Below are 17,890 nucleotides of genomic sequence, written 5' to 3'. Positions count from 1 at the left end.
AACCCTCGGGACATTGTGTGTTACATTAATGATTTGATCAATACCTTTGTCTTCATATCTTAGTCATTTGCATTTTCAGTGTGATAAGGATATAACTTTTTTTAGAGTGATTAGGATATAACTATAAGTTGATTCTTATAGAAACATACAATTATTTATCTAAATAATTATTAAAGACAAATTTACATGTTAAAACATGATTGCATACAAAAAGATTATTACGTGTTGCTATACACTATTATGGTACAATTTCTTAAAAATTCTTAGGCGAAATAATGTGGGGAATCTTCAATCCTCGTATATTAAGCTTAAATCTCGAGAAAATTCAGAGCATACTCACCTCCATGCAACGCGGTTGCTTCAATATAATTAAAATTTACCGTGGCGAAGCACGGGCATTCAACTAGTGAAGAACAAAGTGACAAGCATAGGAAGATAAAACACAAGTAACTTCAAAATTTTCAGCATGTAGAGAGGTGTTTTAGTACCATGAAAATTGCTACAACCATATTTTCCTCTCTCATAATAATTTCCAGTAGCATCATGAACAAACTCAACAATATAACTATCACATACAACATGCTTTTCATGATCTACAAACACATAATTTTTATCAAGCTCAAAAATAGTGGGATCAAAACTTTCGAACCCACTTTTTAAAAATCTATAACAAGGTGATTGATCATTCTCAAGAGATATGGGACTCCTAGATAAAGTCAAGACCTATCCAATCCCATTTTCATTAGTAGTACAATTAATATTATCAAGTAACATAGGACCATCATCTAGAGCTTTATCATAAACATTTGCTAAGCAAAACTCTTTAGTACCATGCATTTCGATATCTGGCACAAACAAAGCATTATCATAAGATTTATCAAAATAGCATGTATTATCATAGATAACAGTAGCATAATTATTCTCACAAGTTTTACTCATAGGGAATATTTCAAGAGAATCCACAGGAACATAACATTCATCCTCCTTTGGTAAGCATGGAGGACAATCAAATAGTGTAAGACATAAATAGTTACTCTCATTAGAAGGTTGGCATGGGTAGCTAATCCATTCTTCCTCCTTTTATTCATCACTCTCCTCCTCTTTTTCATCCAATGAGCTTTCAGGTTCATCAATTTCTTCTTTCACGAGTTCCTGCAAATTGTGAGTGCATTCTTGTGCATGAATGAGTCTTTCTTTATAATCAATGATATAAGGATTATTGCTGTAATGTTCTATGCAATAATCAAGGATAGAAGAGACATAATCTTTAAGGTCCTTACAAACAATACAACTTTCATAATTTTTAGCCATGAAGGATTCTATCTGAGAGGCTCCCATAAATAAAACAAATTGTTATACTTCTTCGAACTCAAGATGAATATAGTTATTCCAATGATAGTTCACAATTAAAACTTCTTCACTAAAGCCACATTAGAATTTAAGATGTTTAGTATCCTTTTTAGAGCAACAGTTTATATCATGGCGTTTAAGTAAGATTTTAGCAATTGTATTCAATTTTTCTAACACGGCACTCATGACTTTACCCTTTCTTGATTCTCTATAATTCATATATAATTCTATAAGCTCCATACAGGTTGTGGGTTCTTCCATAACAACAGTTTTAAATTTTTCGGTTTTTCAAATTTTTATGGATTTTCTGGTATATAAGAAAAATAAAACAAGACAAAAACAAACTAGACAAAGGTAAACTAAGCAAAATAATACTTGACAGAAATAAACTAAGAACAAATAAACTAGACAAAAGTAAACTAAGCAAAACAAAATAAAATAAAGACAGAGAGAGAGGTAGAGTGTACTCCCCAGGTGAACTTATGAGTAGAGCTATGCTCCCCGGTGATACGTCTCCGACGTATCGATAATTTCTTATGTTCCATGCCACATTATTGATGATATCTACACGTTTTATGCATACTATATGTCATATTTATGCGTTTTCCGGAACTAACCTATTGACGAGATGCCGAAGGGCCAGTTGTTGTTTTCTGCTGTTTTTGGTTTCATAAATCCTAGTAAGGAAATATTCTCGGAATCGGACGAAATCAACACCCAGCATCTTAGGATTGCATGAAGCTTCCAGAACACCCGAGAGCCGCCAGAGGGGGGCCACAGGCCCACCAAACAGTAGGCCGGAGCGGCCAAGGGGGGGCCCGCGCCCCCCTGTTGTGTCGTCGCCTCGTTGACCTTCTGACGCCGCCTCTTCGCCTATATAAAGGTCCCTGACCTAAAACACGATACGGAAAAAGCCACGGTACGAGAAACCTTCCAGAGCCGCCGCCATCGCGAAGCCAAGATCCGGGGGACAGGAGTCTCGTTCCGGCACTCCGCCGGGACGGGGAAGTGCCCCGAAGGCTCCTCCATCGACACCACCGCCATCTCCATCAACGTTGTTGTCTCCCATGAGGAGGGAGTAGTTCTCCATCGAGGCTCGGGGCTGTACCGGTAGCTATGTGGTTAATCTCTCTCCTATGTGCTTCAATACAATAATCTCATGAGCTGCCTTACATGATTGAGATTCATATGATGATGCTTGTAATCTAGATGTCATTATGCTAGTCAAGTGGGTTTTACTTATGTGATCTCCGGAGACTCCTTGTCCCACGTGTGTAAAGGTGACAGTGTGTGCACCGTGTGGGTCTCTTAGGCTATATTTCACGTAATACTTATTCACCGTTATGAATGGCATAGTGAAGTGCTTATTTATATCTCTTTATGATTGCAATGTGTTTTGTATCACAATATATCTGTGTGCTACTCTATTGATGTTATTAAAGTAGTTTATTCCTCCCGCACGGTGTAATGGTGACAAGGTGTGCATCGTGTAGTACTTGGCGTAGGCTATGGTTGTGATCTCTTGTAGATTATGAAGTTAACTATTGCTATGATAGTATTGATGTGATCTATTCCTCCTTTCGTAGTGTGAAGGTGACAAGGTGCATGCTATGTTAGTACTTGGTTTGGTTATGTTGATCTGTTATGCACTCTAACGTTATTTAAATATGAACATTGAATATTGTGGAGCTTGTTAACTCCGGCATTGAGGGTTCGTGTAATCCTACACAGTTAGTGGTGTTCATCATCCAACAAGAGAGTGTAGAGTCTAGTGATGTCTACGGGTGCTTCTATTCTTGTAGACAGTGTTGGGCCTCCAAGAGCAGAGGTTTGTAGAACAGCAGCAAGTTTCCCTTAAGTGGATCACCCAAGGTTTATCGAACTCAGGGAGGAAGAGGTCAAAGATATCCCTCTCATGCAACCGTGCAACCACAAAGCAAGAAGTCTCTTGTGTCCCCAACACACCTAATAGGTGCACTAGTTCGGCGAAGAGATAGTGAAATACAGGTGGTATGAATAAATGCGAGCGAGTAGCAACGGCACCGTAAAAGTGCTTTGTCTGTCCAGGACTGGTGTGTGGTTGATGGTGGTAATATTGCAGGAAGTATAAATGCAGTAAAACAGTAAACAAACAGCGATAGCAGTATTTAGGAACAAGGCCTAGGGATCATACTTTCACTAGTGGACACTCTCAACATTGATCACATAACAGAATAAATAGATAGATGCTAGACTCTACACCCTCTTGTTGGATGATGAACACCACTAACCGTGTAGGATTACACGAACCCTCAATGCCGGAGTTAACAAGCTCCACAATATTCAATGTTCATATTTAAATAACCTTAGAGTGCATAACGGATCAACATAACCAAACCAAGTACTAACATAGCATGCACACTCGTCACCTTCACACTACGAAAGGAGGAATAGATCACATCAATACTATCATAGCAATAGTTAACTTCATAATCTACAAGAGATCACAATCATAGCCTACGCCAAGTACTACACGATGCACACACTGTCACCATTACACCGTGCAGGAGGAATAAACTACTTTAATAACATCACTAGAGTAGCACACAGATATATTGTGATACAAAACACATTGCAATCATAAATAGATATAAATAAGCACTTCACTATGCCATTCATAACAGTGAATAAGTATTCTGTGAAATATAGCCTAAGAGACCCACACGGTGCACACACTGTCACCTTTACACACGTGGGTCAAGGAGTCTCCGGAGATCACATAAGTAAAATCCACTTGACTAGCATAATGACATCTAGATTACAAGCATCATCATATGAATCTCAATCATGTAAGGCAGCTCATGAGATTATTGTATTGAAGCACATAGGAGAGAGATTAACCACATAGCTACCGGTACAGCCCCGAGCCTCAATGGAGAACTACTCCCTCCTCATGGGAGATAGCAACGTTGATGAATATGGCGGTGGTGTCGATGGAGGAGCCTTCCGGGGGCACTTCCCCGTCCCGGCGGCGTGCCGGAACAGAGACTCCTGTCCCCCAGGTCTTGGCTTCGCGATGGCGGCGGCTCTGGAAGGTTTCTCTGGTTTCGTCGAACGTAATAGGGTTTTCGCGACGGAGACCTTAAGTAGGCGGAAGGGCAGCCTCGGAGGGGTCCTCGGTGGGACCACACACTAGGCCGGCGCGGCCGGGGCTTGGGCCGCGCCGCCCTCACCGTGTCCCCATCTCGTGGCCCCACTTCGTTTCCCCTTCGGACTTCCGGAAGCTTCGTGGAAAAATAGGACCCCGGGCGTTGATTTCGTCCAATTCCGAGAATATTTCCTTACTAGGATTTCGAAACCAAAAACAGCGAGAAAACAACAACCGGCACTTCGGCATCTCGTCAATAGGTTAGTTCCGGAAAACGCATAAATATGACATAAAGTATGCATAAAACATGTAGATATCATCAATAATGTGGCATGGAACATAAGAAATTATCGATACGTCGGAGACGTATCGGCATCGCTAAGCTTAGTTTCTGCTCGTCCCGAGCAGGTAAACGATAACAAAGATAATTTCTGGAGTGACATGCCATCATAACCTTGATCATACTATTGTAAACACATGTAATGAATGCAGCGATCAAAACAATGGTAATGACATGAGTAAACAACTGAATCATAAAGAAAAGACTTTTCATGAATAGTACTTTCAAGACAAGCATCAATAAGTCTTGCATAAGAGTTAACTCATAAAGCAATAAATTCAAAGTAAAGGCATTGAAGCAACACAAAGGAAGATTAAGTTTCAGCGGTTGCTTTCAACTTGTAACATGTATATCTCAATGATAGTTTATCAATGCAAAGCAATATAACAAGTGCAATATGCAAGTATGTAGGAATCAATGCACAGTTCACACAAGTATTTGCTTCTTGAGGTGGAGAGAGATAGGTGAACTGACTCAACATAAAAGGTAAAAGAATGGCCCTTCGCAGAGGGAAGCATTGATTGCTATATTTATGCTAGAGCTTTGGTTTTGAAAACATAAAGAGAGCATAAAAGTAAAATTTTGAGAGGTGTTTGTTGTTGTCAACGAATGGTAGTGGGCACTCTAACCCCCTTGCCAGACAAACCTTCAAAGAGCGGCTCCCATGAATTATTTTTATTTTTGGGTGGCACCCCTTCCAACCTTTCTTTCACAAACCATGGCTAACCGAATCCTCGGGTGCTTGCCAACAATCTCATACCATGAAGGAGTGCCTTTTTATTTTAGTTTTATTATGATGACACTCCTCCCCACCTTTGCTTTCTCAAGCCATGGCTAACCGAATCCTTCGGGTGCCGTCCAACAATCACATACCATGGAGGAGTGTCTATTTAGGTTAATTAATTTGGGACTGTGAATCCCATTGCCAGCTCTTTATGCAAAATTATTGGATAAGCGGATGAAGCCACTAGTCCATTGGTGAAAGTTTCCCAACAAGAATGAAAGATAAACACCACATACTTCCTCATGAGCTATAAAACATTGACACAAATCAGAGGTGATAAATTTTGAATTATTTAAAGGTAGCACTCAAGCAATTTACTTTGGAATGGCGGAGAAATACCATGTAGTAGGTAGGTATGGTGGACACAAATGGCATAGTGGTTGGCTCAAGGATTTTGGATGCATGAGAAGTATTCCCTCTCGATACAAGGCTTAGGCTAGCAAGGTTATTTGAAACAAACACAAGGATGAACTGGTGCAGCAAAACTCACATAAAAGACATATTGTAAACATTATAAGACTCTACACCGTCTTCCTTGTTGTTCAAACTCTTTACTAGAAATTATCTAGACCTTAGAGAGACCAATTATGCAAACCAAATTTTAGCAAGCTCTATGTATTTCTTCATTAATGGGTGCAAAGTATATGATGCAAGATCTTAAACATGAGCACAACAATTGCCAAGTATCAAATTATCCAAGACATTTTATCAATTACCACATGTAGCATTTCCCGTTTCCAACCATATAACAATTAACGAAGCAAGTTCAACCTTCGCCATGAACATTATGAGCTAAGAACACATGTGTTCATATGAACCAGCGGAGCGTGTCTCTCTCCCACACAAGCATGTATTCATTCAGAGAATGAAAATAACAAAACAAAAATAAAAGCACACAGACGCTCCAAGTAAAGTACATAAGATGTGGCCGAATAAAAATATAGTTTCAAGAGAAGAAACCTGATAAGTTGACGATGAAGAAGGGGATGCCTTGGGCATCCCAAAGCTTAGACGCTTGAGTCTTCTTGAAATATGCAGGGGTGAACCACCGGGGCATCCCCAAGCTTAGAGCTTTCACTCTTCTTGATCATAGTATATCATCCTCCTCTCTTGACCCTTGAAAACTTCCTCCACACCAAACTTAAAACAAACTCATTAGAGGGTTAGTGCATAAACAAAAATTCACATGTTCGGAGGTGACACAATCATTCTTAACACTTCTGGACATTGCCCAAAGCTACCTGGAAGGTAATGGAACAAAGAAATCCACCCAACACAACGAAAGAAGCAATGCGAAATAAAAGGCAGAATCTGTCAAAACAGAACAGTCCGTAAAGACGAATTTTATAGAGGCACCAGACTTGCTCAGATGAAAATTCACAAATTGAATGAAAGTTGCGTACATATCTGAGGATCACTCACGTAAATTGGCAGAATTTCTGAGTTACCTACAGAGAATTAGGCCCAGATTCATGACAGCAAGAAATCTGTTTCTGCGCAGTAATCCAAATCTAGTATCAACCTTACTATCAAAGACTTTACTTGGCACAACAATGCAACAAAACTAAGATAAGAAGAGGTTGCTACAGTAGTAACAACTTCCAAGACACAAATACAAAATAAAAGTACTTGTAGCAAAATAAACACATGGGTTATCTCCCAAGAAGTTCTTTCTTTATAGCCATTAAGATGGGCTCAGCAGTTTTAATGATGCACTCACAAGAAATAGTATTTGAAGCAAAAGAGAGCATCAAGAGGCAAATTCAAAACACATTTAAGTCTAACATGCTTCCTATGCATAGGAATCTTGTAAATAAACAAGTTCATGAAGAGAAAAGTGACAAGCATAGGAAGATAAAACAAGTGTAGCTTCAAAAATTTCAGCACATAGAGAGGCATTTTAGTAACATGAAAATTTCTACAACCATATTTTCCTCTCTCATAATAACTTTCAGTAGCATCATGAGCAAACTCAACAATATAACTATCAAATGAAACATTCTTATCATGAGTCTCATGCATAAAATTATTACTCTCCACATAAGCATAATCAATTTTATTAGTTGTAGTGGGAGCAAATTCAACAAAGTAGCTATCATTATTATTTTCATCATCAAATATAGGAGGCATATTGTAATCATAATCAAATTTATCCTCCATAACAAAGCGTACTAAAAGACTACTATCATTATAATCATCATAAATAGGAGGCAAAGTATCATCAAAGTAAATTTCCTCCTCAATGCTTGGGGGACTAAAAAGATCATGCTCATCAAAACCAGCTTCCCCAAGCTTAGAATTTTCCATATCATTAGCAACAATGGTGTTCAAAGCGTTCATACTAATATGTTCCATAGGTTTTTTAATTTTCGCATCAAACCATCCATGTCTTAAATCAGGAAATAGAATAATAAGCTCATTGTTGTCCATTATGCCTAACTAGTGTAAACAAGAAACAAAAAGATACAATTGCAGGATCTAAAGGAAATAGCTTCGAGCACACACACAACGGCGCCAGAAAAGTACTTTACCTGGGACCGGAGTATGAGTGCCTTTTACCTTTCCTCCCCGGCAACGGCGCCGTAAAAGTGCTTGATGTCTACGGGTGCTTCTATTCTTGTAGACAGTGTTGGGCCTCCAAGAGCAGAGGTTTGTAGAACAGCAGACAAGTTTCCCTTAAGTGGATCACCCAAGGTTTATCGAACTCGGGGAGGAATAGGTCAAAGATATCCCTCTCATGCAACCCCGCAACCACAAAGCAAGAAGTCTCTTGTGTCCCCAACACACCTAATAGGTGCACTAGTTCGGCGAAGAGATAGTGAAATACAGGTGGTATGAATAAATGCGAGCAGTAGCAACGGCACCAGAAAAGTGCTTTGCTGTCCAGGACTGGTGTGTGGTTGATGGTGGTAATATTGCAGGAAGTATAGATGCAGTAAAACAGAGAAACAAACAACGATAGCAGTATTTAGGAACAAGGCCTAGGGATCATACTTTCACTAGTGGACACTCTCAACATTGATCACATAACAGAATAAATAGATAGATGCTAGACTCTACACCCTCTTGTTGGATGATGAACACCACTAACCGTGTAGGATTACACGAACCCTCAATGCCGGAGTTAACAAGCTCCACAATATTCAATGTTCATATTTAAATAACCTTAGAGTGCATAACAGATCAACATAACCAAACCAAGTACTAACATAGCATGCACACTCGTCACCTTCACACTACGAAAGGAGGAATAAATCACATCAATACTATCATAGCAATAGTTAACTTCATAATCTACAAGAGATCACAATCATAGCCTACGCCAAGTACTACACGATGCACACACTCGTCACCATTACACCGTGCAGGAGGAATAAACTACTTTAATAACATCACTAGAGTAGCACACGGATATATTGTGATACAAAACACATTGCAATCATAAAGAGATATAAATAAGCACTTCACTATGCCATTCATAACAGTGAATAAGTATTCTGTGAAATATAGTCTAAGAGACCCACACGGTGCACACACTATCACCTTTACACACGTGGGACAAGGAGTCTCCGGAGATCACATAAGTAAAATCCACTTGACTAGCATAATGACATCTAGATTACAAGCATCATCATATGAATCTCAATCATGTAAGGCAGCTCATGAGATTATTGTATTGAAGCACATAGGAGAGAGATTAACCACATAGCTACCGGTACAGCCCCGAGCCTCGATGGAGAACTACTCCCTCCTCATGGGAGACAAGCAGCGTTGATGAAGACGGCGGTGGTGTCGATGGAGGAGCCTTCCGGGGCACTTCCCCGTCCCGGTGGCGTGCCGGAACGGAGACTCCTGTCCCCCAGATCTTGGCTTCGCGATGGCGGCGGCTCTGGAAGGTTTTCTCTGTTTTCGTCGAACGTAATAGGGTTTTCGCGACGGAGACCTTAAGTAGGCGGAAGGGCATCCTAGGAGGGGTCCTGGTGGGACCACACACTAGGCCGGCGCGGCCAGGGCTTGGGCTGCGCCGCCCTACTGTGTCCCCACCTCGTGGCCCCACTTCGTTTCCCCTTCGGACTTCTGGAAGCTTCGTGGAAAAATAGGACCATGGGCGTTGATTTCGTCCAATTCCGAGAATATTTCCTTACTAGGATTTCTGAAACCAAAAACAACAGAAAACAACAACTGGCACTTCGGCATCTCGTCAATAGGTTAGTTCCGGAAAACGTATAAATATGACATAAAGTATGCATAAAACATGTAGATATCATCAATAATGTGGCATGGAACATAAGAAATTATCGATACGTCGGAGACGTATCATCTAGCATCTATTTATTTATTCTGTTATGTGATCAATGTTGAGAGTGTCCACTAGTGAAAGTATGATCCCTAGGCCTTGTTCGTAAATACTGCTATCGCTGTTTGTTTACTGTTTTACTGCATCTATACTTCCTGCAATATTACCACCATCAACCACACACCAGTCCTGGACAGCAAAGCACTTTTCTGGTGCCGTTGCTACTGCTCGCATTTATTTATACCACCTGTATTTCACTATCTCTTCGCTGAACTAGTGCACCTATTAGGTGTGTTGGGGACACAAGAGACTTCTTGCTTTGTGGTTGCAGAGTTGCATGAGAGGGATATCTTTGACCTCTTCCTCCCTGAGTTCGATAAACCTTGGGTGATCCACTTAAGGGAAACTTGCTGATGTTCTACAAACCTCTGCTCTTGGAGGCCCAACACTGTCTACAAGAATAGAAGCTCCCGTAGACATCAAGCACTTTTCTGGCGCCGTTGCCGGGGAGAAAAGGTAAAAGGCACTCATACTCCGGTCCCAGGTAAAAGTACTTTTCTGGCACCGTTGTGTGTGTGCTCGAAGCTATTTCCTTTAGATCCTGCAGTTGCATCTTTTTGTTTCTTGTTTACACTAGTTTGGCATAATGGACAACAATGAGCTTCTTATTCTATTTCGTGATTTAAGACATGGATGGTTTGATGCGAAAATTAAAAAACCCATGGAACATATTAGTATGAACACTTTGAATACAATTGTTGCTAATGATATAGAAAGTTCTAAGCTTGGGGAAGCTGGTTTTGATGAGCATGATCTTTTTAGTCCCCCAAGCATTGAGGAGGAAATTTACTTTGATGATACTTTGACTCCTATTTATGATGATTATAATGATAGTAGTCTTTTAGTACCGCCTGTTATGGAGGATAAATTTTATTATGATTACAATATGCCTCCTATATTTGATGATGAGAATAATAATGATAGCTACTTTGTTGAATTTACTCCCACTACAACTAATAAAATTGACTATGCTTATGTGGAGAGTAATGATACTTTTATGCATGTGTATAAGAATGCTTTATGTGATACTTATATTGTTGAGTTTGTTCATGATTCCACTGAAAGTTATTATGAGAGAGGAAAATATGGTTGTAGAAATTTTCATGTTACTAAAACACCTCTCTATATGCTGAAATTTTTGAAGCTACACTTGTTCTATCTTCCTATGCTTGTTACTTTGCTCTTCATGAACTTGTTTATTTACCGATTCCTATGCATAGGAAGCATGTTAGACTTAAATGTGTTTTGAATTTGCTTCTTGATGCTCTCTTTTGCTTCAACTACTATTTCTTGCGAGTGCATCATTAAAACTGCTGAGCCCATCTTAATGGCTATAAAGAAAGAACTTCTTGGGAGATAACCCATGTGTTTATTTTGCTACAGTACCTCTATTTTATATTTGTGTCTTGGATGTTGTTACTACTGTAGCAACCTCTCCTTATCTTTATTTTATTGCATTGTTGTGCCAAGTAAAGTCTTTGATAGTAAAGTCAATACTAGATTTGGATTACCGCGCAGAAACAGATTTCTTGCTGTCACGAATCTGGGCCTAATTCTCTGTAGGTAACTCAGCAAATTATGCCAATTTACGTGAGTGATCCTCAGATATGTACGCAACTTTCATTCAATTTGGGCATTTTCATCTGAGCAAGTATGGTGCCTCAATAAAATTCGTCTTTACGAACTGTTCTGTTTTGACACATTCTGCCTTTTATTTCGCATTGCCTGTTTTGCTATGCTTGATGTATTTTTCTATTCCATTGACTTTCAGTAGCTTTGTGTAATGTCCAGAAGTTTTAAGAATGATTATGTCACCTCTGAACATGTGAATTTTAATTGTGCACTAACCCTCTAATGAGTTGTTTTGAGTTTGGTGTGGAGGAAGTTTTCAAGGATCAAGAGAGGGAGATGATACAATATGATCAAGGAGAGTGAAAGCTCTAAGCTTGGGGATGCCCCGGTGGTTCACCCCCGCATATTTTAAGAAGACTCAAGCGTCTAAGCTTGGGGATGCCCAAGGCATCCCCTTCTTCATCGACAACATTATCAGGTTCCTCCCCTGAAACTATATTTTTATTCCATCACATCTTATGTGCTTTGCTTGGAGCGTTGGTTTGTTTTTGTTTTTGTTTTTGTTTGAATAAAATGGATCCTAGCATTCATTGTGTGGGAGAGAGACACGCCCCACTGTTTCATATGGACAAATATGTCCTTAGGCTTTACTCATAGTATTCATGGCGAAGGTTGAATCTTCTTCGTTAAATTGTTATATGGTTGGAATCGGGAAATGCTACATGTAGTAATTCTAAAATGTCTTGAATAATTTGATACATGGCAATTGTTGTGCTCATGTTTAAGCTCTTGCATCATATAATTTGCACCTATTAATGAAGAAATACATAGAGCTTGCTAAATTTTGGTTTGCATAATTGGTCTCTCTAAACTCTAGATAATTTATAGTATTGAGTTTGAACAACAAGGAAGACGGTGTAGAGTCTTATAATGTTTACAATATGTCTTTTATGTGAGTTTTGCTGCACCGGTTCATCCTTGTGTTTGTTTCAAATAACCTTGCTAGCCTAAACCTTGTATCGAGAGGGAATACTTCTCATGCATCCAAAATCCTTGAGCCAACCACTATGCCATTTGTGTCCACCATACCTACCTACTACATGGTATTTCTCCGCCATTCCAAAGTAAATTGCTTGAGTGCTACCTTTAAAATTTCTATCCTTTACCTTTGCAATATATAGCTCATGGGACAAATAGCTTAAAAACTATTGTGGTATTGAATATGTACTTATGCACTTTATCTCTTATTAAGTTGTTTGTTGTGCGATAACCATGTTCTCGGGGACGCCATCAACTACTCTTTGTTGAATATCATGTGAGTTGCTATGCATATCCGTCTTGTCCGAAGTAAGGGAGATTTACCACTCATTTAATGGTTAGAGCATGCATAATGTTAGAGAAGAACATTGGGCCGCTAACTAAAGCCATGATCCATGGTGGAAGTTTCAGTTTTGGACATATATCCTCAATCTCATATGAGAACATTAATTGTTGCTACATGCTTATGCATTAAAGAGGAGTCCATTATCTGTTGTCTATGTTGTCCCGGTATGGAGTCTAAGTTGAGAATAATCAAAAGCGAGAAATCCAATGCGAGCTTTCTCCTTAGAGCTTTGTACAGGCGGCATAGAGGTACCCCTTTGTGACACTTGGTTAAAACATGTGCGATGACAATCCCGGTAATCCAAGCTAATTAGGACAAGGTGCGGGCACTATTAGTATACTATGCATGAGGCTTGCAACTTGTAAGATATAATTTACATAACACATATGCTTTATTACTACCGTTGACAAAATTGTTTCTTGTTTTCAAAACCAAAGCTCTAGCACAAATATAGCAATCGATACTTCCCTCGTCGAAGGGTCATTCTTTTACCTTTTATGTTGAGTCAGTTCACCTATCTCTCTCCACCTCAAGAAGCAAACACTTGTGTGAACTGTGCATTGATTCCTACATACTTGCATATTGCACTTGTTATATTACTTTACATTGACAATATCCATGAGATATACATGTTATAAGTTGAAAGCAACCGCTGAAACTTAATCTTTCTTTGTGTTGATTTAATACCTTTACTTTGATTTATTGCTTTATGAGTTAACTCTTATGCAAGACTTATTGATGCTTGTCTTGAAAGTACTATTCATGAAAAGTCTTTGCTTTATGATTCATTTGTTTACTCATGTCATTACCATTGTTTTGATCGCTGCATTCATTACATATGCTTACAATAGTATGATCAAGGTTATGATGGCATGTCACTCCAGAAATTATCTTTGTTATCGTTTACCTGCTCGGGACGAGCAGAAACTAAGCTTGGGGATGCTGATACGTCTCCGACGTATCGATAATTTCTTATGTTCCATGCCACATTATTGATGATATCTACACATTTTATGCATACTTTATGTCATATTTATGCGTTTTCCGGAACTAACCTATTGACGAGATGCCGAAGGGCCGCTTGTCGTTTTCTGCTGTTTTTGGTTTCGAAATCCTAGTAAGGAAATATTCTCGGAATCGGACGAAATCAACGCCCGAGCATCTTAGGATTGCATGAAGCTTCCAGAATACCCGAGAGCCGCCGAGGGGGGCCACAGGCCCACCAAACAGTAGGCCGGCGCGGCCAAGGGGGGGCCCGCGCCCCCCTGTTGTGTCGTCGCCTCGTTGACCTTCTGACGCCGCCTCTTCGCCTATATAAAGGTCCCTGACCTAAAACACGATATGGAAAAAGCCACGGTACGAGAAACCTTCCAGAGCCGCCGCCATCGTGAAGCCAAGATCTGGGGGACAGGAGTCTCTGTTCCGGCACTCCGCCGGGACGGGGAAGTGCCCCCGGAAGGCTCCTCCATCGACACCACCGCCATCTCCATCAACGCTGCTGTCTCCCATGAGGAGGGAGTAGTTCTCCATCGAGGCTCGGGGCTGTACCGGTAGCTATGTGGTTAATCTCTCTCCTATGTGCTTCAATACAATAATCTCATGAGCTGCCTTACATGATTGAGATTCATGTGATGATGCTTGTAATCTAGATGTCATTATGCTAGTCAAGTGGGTTTTACTTATGTGATCTCCGGAGACTCCTTGTCCCACGTGTGTAAAGGTGATAGTGTGTGCACCGTGTGGGTCTCTTAGGCTATATTTCACGGAATACTTATTCACTGTTATGAATGGCATAGTGAAGTGCTTATTTATATCTCTTTATGATTGCAATGCGTTTTGTATCACAATATATCTGTGTGCTACTCTAGTGATGTTATTAAAGTAGTTTATTCCTCCTGCACGGTGTAATGGTGACAGCATGGTGTAATGGTGACAGTGTGTGCATCGTGTAGTACTTGGCGTAGGCTATGATTGTGATCTCTTGTAGATTATGAAGTTAACTATTGCTATGATAGTATTGATGTGATCTATTCCTCCATTCGTAGTGTGAAGGTGACAGTGTGCATGCTATGTTAGTACTTGGTTTGGTTATGTTGATCTGTTATGCACTCTAAGGTTATTTAAATATGAACATTGAATATTGTGGAGCTTGTTAACTCCGGCATTGAGGGTTCGTGTAATCCTACACGAGTTAGTGGTGTTCATCATCCAACAAGAGAGTGTAGAGTCTAGCATCTATTTATTTATTCCATTATGTGATCAATGTTGAGAGTGTCCACTAGTGAAAGTATGATCCCTAGGCCTTGTTCCTAAATTCTGCTATCGTTGTTTGTTTACTGTTTTACTGCATCTATACTTCCTGCAATATTACCACCATCAACCACACACCAGTCTTGGACAACAAAACACTTTTCAGGTGCCGTTGCTACTGCTCGCATTTATTCATACCACCTGTATTTCACTATATCTTCGCCGAACTAGTGCACCTATTAGGTGTGTTGGGGATACAAGAGACTTCTTGGTTTGTGGTTGCAGGGTTGCATGAGAGGGATATCTTTGACCTCTTCCTCCCTGAGTTCGATAAACCTTGGGTGATCCACTTAAGGGAAACTTGCTGTTGTTCTACAAACCTCTGCTCTTGGAGGCCCAACACTGTCTACAAGAATAGAAGCTCCCGTAGACATCACCCGGCAACGGCGCCAGAAAATAGTCTTGATAACCCATAAGTATAGGGGATCGCAACAGTCTTCGAAGGAAGTGAAACCCAAATTTATTGATTCGACACAAGGGGAGACAAAGAATACTTATAAGCCTTAACAACTGAGTTGTCAATTAAGCTGCACCTGGAAAAACATAGTAACAGGGGTGATGTGAAAGCAACAGTAATATGAGAGCAATAGTAACAGTAACACAACAGCAGTAGCAGTAACACGGAGGCAATGGCATCGAGAAAATAGTTGATACTACTTCTAATGGCATATAGGACCGAGTGAGTATTTGATGATGAAAGATGGACCGGGGTTCCCAGCTATCTACACTAGTGGTAACTCTCCAATAACAAGTGTTGGGTGAACAAATTACGAGTTGGGCAATTGACATAATTATTATAGCATTAAGACAGAACATCCAGTTTATTAATCATGTAGGCATGTTTTCCATATATAGTCATACGTGCTCGCAATGAGAAACTTGCATAACATCTTTTGTCCTACCAGCCGGTGGCAGCCGGGCCTCAAGGGAATCTACTGGTAATTAAGGTACTCCTTTTAATAGAGCACCGGAGCAAAGCATTAACACTTGGTGAAAACATGTGATCCTCATATCTAAGCCATCCCCTCCAGTTATCCCGATTCTTTGTCACTGCGGGGCCTCGGGTTCCGGACATAGACATGTGCAAACAACTTGTAGATACAATCTAAGCAATAATTATAGAGCTTAAATCTAAGATCATGCCACTCATGCACTAGTGACAAGCATTAAACACAACAAGATTGCAACAACAATAAGTTCACAAACTTTATAGATAGACTGATCATAATGTAACAATTCGTCGGATCCCAACAAACACAACACCGATTACATCAGATGGATCTCAATCATGTAAGGCAGCTCATGAGATCATTGTATTGAAGTACATGGGAGAGAGAGTACCAACTAGCTACTGCTAGAACCCGTAGTCCATGGGGGAACTACTCACGAAGCATGATGGAGGCGGTGGCGTCGATGGAGAAGGCTCCGGGGGTCGATCCCCGTCCCGGCAGGGTGCCGAAACAGGAACTTCTGACCCCCGAAACTAGGTTTCGCGATGGCGGCGGCGCTCCGGGAGTCTTTCTGGAGTATGATAGATCTCTCTAGGGTTTTCGCATCTGGGGCAATATATAGGCGAAGGGGCAGCGTCGGTGGAGTCCCGAGGGGCCCACCCCACCTGGCGGCGCGGCAGAAGGTGGGGCCGCGCCACCCTACAGCTCGTGGCCCCCCTTCGTCTCTCCTTCGGACTCCGTGAAGCTTCTGGAAAAATAGGGACGTGGCCTTTGTTTCGTCGAATTCCGAGAATATTGCCCGAACAACTTTCCTGGAACCAAAAACAGCAGAAAACAGAACTGGCACTGTGGCATCTTGTTAATAGGTTAGTCCCAAAAAATGCATAAAAATATTATAAAATGTGAATAAAACATGTAGTATTGTCGTAAAACTAGCATGGAACATAATAAATTATAGATACGTTGGAGACGTATCAACAGTGCACCTATTGATGTCCTCCTTGGTTGCCTCCTAGGTGCGCTGGCGTGAAGCGACCTGCAAGGACTCTAGGAGGGCAGCGTGCTCACTGCTCATCGGTGCCCGAAGGGCGTCCTTCTCGCCCCCTTCAACATCCCAGTACTCTGTGCCCTGGTTGCCACTTGTCGTCGGGTTGAGAGGGTAACGCTCAACCGCGGCTTAGCTAATCTCGGCCCAGGTGAGATGGCGGCGAGTCATGGTTGTGGTTGTGTTGCTTGGGTGAGACCATGACAGCTCAGTTTATAGCCGTGGTGGCCTGGATGGAAAAGATGGGGCCATAGGGAAATATGGCACACGGGCGGGAGAACGCGCCAGGATGATGTACCATGGGCGAGAAATGGTGGAGGCCACCATTAAATGACGGTTAGCAATGTTGTACACCATTAACCCACTTTTGAAGTTGTATGGCGGACCACTAGCCCCACAAATGATGCGACTTGTTGGGTGTGCTGCCACCGTAAACGAACACGAGCCTACGGGGGGTCCACGGTCCACCATAAAGACCGAAACAAAACTATTCGGTGTCTGAAGTGCAGGCCGCCGTTGAAGATTCCCTTATTTTGAGTGTTTCGCCTCCGCGGCATCTAAGGACATCTCAAGTGGCCGAATCATTGACACCATTTGTGTCTGTTTCGGTCCGTTTGGTTTGGGCCGCAGAAACAAAAATGGTTGTCTGGCCACATGTGTCCATTTAGGTC

Source organism: Lolium rigidum, chromosome 3, assembly GCF_022539505.1.
Source record: "Lolium rigidum isolate FL_2022 chromosome 3, APGP_CSIRO_Lrig_0.1, whole genome shotgun sequence".
Taxonomy (NCBI): domain Eukaryota; kingdom Viridiplantae; phylum Streptophyta; class Magnoliopsida; order Poales; family Poaceae; genus Lolium; species Lolium rigidum.
This window is presented reverse-complemented; position numbering follows the sequence as displayed.